Source organism: Tupaia chinensis, unplaced genomic scaffold (genome assembly GCF_000334495.1).
Source record: "Tupaia chinensis unplaced genomic scaffold, TupChi_1.0 Scaffold000225_1, whole genome shotgun sequence".
Taxonomy (NCBI): domain Eukaryota; kingdom Metazoa; phylum Chordata; class Mammalia; order Scandentia; family Tupaiidae; genus Tupaia; species Tupaia belangeri.
The window spans coordinates 4,499,001-4,502,322 of NW_006159700.1; the positions used below are offsets into that span (position 1 = coordinate 4,499,001).

Consider the following 3,322-nt stretch of genomic DNA (forward strand, 5'->3'; position numbering starts at 1 on the left):
AGCCTAAATCAAAGCCTAGACCTAACCCTAAGCCTAATCCTACACCCTAACACCAACCACAACCCAACACCAACCACAACCCTAACTTAATCTGGACCCTAACTGAAACCCTAACACAAAACCTAAACCTAATTGTAACCTTAATCCTACACCCTTACCCTAACCCCAAACCTAACTTAACCCTAACCCTAACTCAGACTCTAGACCTAACATTAACCCTAATACTACACCCTCACCCTAAACACAATCCTAACCTAACCCTAACTCATACCATAGACCTAACCCTAACCCTAATCCTAAAATAAAATAAAAAAAAAATTTATAGCACTTGAAAAGCTCATGAAATCTCCTGTAAGACCCAGATGTCATGTCATAATTGTGCAATTGTTCTCATACAGCTATATACCTCAGGATATAGCCAGGTAGTGAACTTTTTATACCGTGGTAAATTGCAATGGTTGTTATGAAAGAGCATGATTCCACTTGGAAATCAAATAGGTTATTTTTTAAGGACACACAACACATAGTGGCATACAGAAAAATATGAAAACTTTTTTTTTTTTGAGAGGTTTTTGCTTTTTGCTATAGGGCGCGTGTGCTTGCCAGACAGATAGAGACAGAGAGATAGAAAGCAGGAAATCACCCCCCAGGGGGGATGGCCACGCCACAATCCCTTCTCCTCCATTCTCCTCTCGGGATCTTGGGCACGCACGCACACGCGCCCAGCGTGAGTTTAAGCCACCGGGTCTGGGACTCGAACCGTGGTCAACTATGTGGGAGTCCAGCTACATAGCCATTACGCTAACTGCTGGTCCCAAAAATCTGAAAACTTTTATAAATATAGTTGCCTTACTAGATATCACTTTTAGTCTTATTGTAACAGTAACTTACATGACGATTGAAAGAGTAGTGATAGAAAATACTCAAGGAAAATTAAATTAGAAGGATAATATCATACTACTTTGGAAGTTCTACATTTTAAAAAATTCTAATTTTGAAATAACTCAGTAAATTGTACTGTGACCTAAAATCCAAAATCTCAGACAACAAAAAAGGAAAATATTATTGAAAGCAAGAAGTTATGTCTTAACTGTAAATGTAAATTAAAATTGTAGTTACATTCATTTTAAAAGTAGAGTGCACACTTAAATGATAGATCTATGTATATTTTTGGTTTTATTTTTAACTTCTCAAGAAAGTTATGGCACTTGTATTTGAGAAATAACAAATAGAAAATATAGTAGAATTGTCTTGGAAATACAGAATAGAATCTTTCCTTCAGTTCTACTTTATCTTAGATAATGCTGCTTCCTTTATTGCTTTATATTCTTTATTCCATATACCACCAAAGAATTTTAAAATTTTTATTAATTTATTTTCTGAAAGAGAGAATCATAAATAGGTACCCTTGACAGGGTCGTTACACCACGATCCTCCCTTCAGCCCTGCAGTGAGCCATGGTCATGGGCACGCTTGTGGATGTGCCCAGTGTGTTTAGGCAGACCTGGGACACAAACTTGAAGCCTTCCACATGCCTCCAGCAACACACAGCAGCAGTCTGACACTGTGGCTGTGGCATGGAAAAATTCTTATAATTTCAATGTAAAGCCTCAGTTCATTTGAATGTCAATTAAATTTGATGTGTATGGGTTGTATAACATGATTCTGAAAAAAGTCTGAAATAATCCGCCCTTTTATTTTGATATAATGATTAAAACAAAATCCAATCTCTGTTTTTAGGAAAAAAGTTTGAAGTAGTGGAAAGAACGTCAACTTTTTAAGTTAAGCAGACCCAGGTTCATTGCTGACGAGTATGCTCTCTCTCTCTTATGTAAAATACTACTTATCATTATTTTTGTTTCTTATTTAGGTTTTTGTCATGGGGCATGTGTGCTCATCAGAGAGAGACAGAAACAGAGAAAGTGAAAATTCACTCCCTAGGGAGGATGATAACGCCGTATCCCCTTCTCCTCAGTCTCTTGGGAATGTGATCATATGCACACACACACCCCTGAAATGATTTTCTAGCCATAGGACTCTAGCTCCTTAAGCACTGTATCACCTGTTGACCCCAATAAACCCAGACAACACCAGGTTAACCACCAGGCTACCTGCTGGCCCCTAGTTAAGTTTTTGTTTAGCAATATGGGAATATTACAATTACTATAAACCTATCTTTCAAAAATAGTCTCATCTTTCTATTTTTATTTTCCTTCTTTTAGGATTTTTTCTACATTTTCTCCATCTTGACTTCCTTTGTTTCTTTGTGTCCTCTTTAAAATTTTTTTAAGAGAGATTTTTGCTGTAGGATATGTGGACTTGCCAGAGAGATAGGGAGAGACAGAGAGACAGAAAGTGAGAAATCACCCCCCAGGGGGGCTGGCCACTCCACAAACCCTTTTCTTCCATTCTGTTCTTGGATTTTGGGGCATGCACAAGCCCGGCATGAGTTTTAAACCACTGGGTCTGGTACTTGATCCACGGTTATTTGGAAATCCTGCAACATAACCATTATGTCATCTGCTGGTCCCCTTGTCCTTATTTATTATTCCTTTTCCCAAATTTGTCTTGTTTAAACAAGACTCGTTTCCCATTTAAATTTAGGATCAACTTGTCAGTTACATGAAAAACAGTTATATTTATCATCTTGTCTTTTATGTCTTTGTCTCTTTTTGCTGAAACTTTTCAAAAAATTATGTATTAGACGTCGTTTATTTGAAAACTCTCCTTTATTTGCAACAATCTCTTTTAACTGATTCATTCTTTCTTATGTGTATTTTTCAGTTTCAGAATTTCTGTTTTAGTTTTTTCAATTATATCCATTTCTATTCATAGTTTTTAAATTTTATGTTTCTATTTCTTTTTTTATTTTTTGAGAGACTTTTTACTGTAGGGCATGTGCATTCTCACCAGTGGGATGGAGAGACAGAAAACAACAACTCAATCCTCTGAGAGGATGGCCATGTGACAATTCCTTCTCCTCCATTACAGGATGATTTAGAGCCAAGGTCCCTAGAGTTATGATATGCTTTAATGTCTTCAACATAAAAAGAATCATACAGACTCCTCCTGAGATTACAACTCCTCATGCCAGTATCACTTGCATTCTCTGCCTTGACATGACTTCCTTTGGCTATTGTCAGTTGTCTGCCACTTTGTCCTTCAGCAGCCTGGGTGGGAGCTCCCTATGCTTTGGGATGAGTGGCACCTTCTGTGAGCCCAGTATCTACCAGAGCTCAGGAGGTCACTGCATTTCAGTGTTCAGTGTTTTCTGCCCAATTTGTGTCTTCATCATGCTCTGGGGGGGGGGGGGTTCAGCCGC

The 3,322-nt window shown here is 37.9% G+C and overlaps 1 pseudogene; it reads left to right on the forward strand.

Moving 5' to 3' along the window:
- Positions 1–3,119: 3,119 nt before the first annotated feature.
- LOC102502489 (keratin, type I cytoskeletal 19 pseudogene) overlaps positions 3,120–3,322 on the forward strand; it is a 1,241-nt pseudogene continuing 1,038 nt past the window's right edge.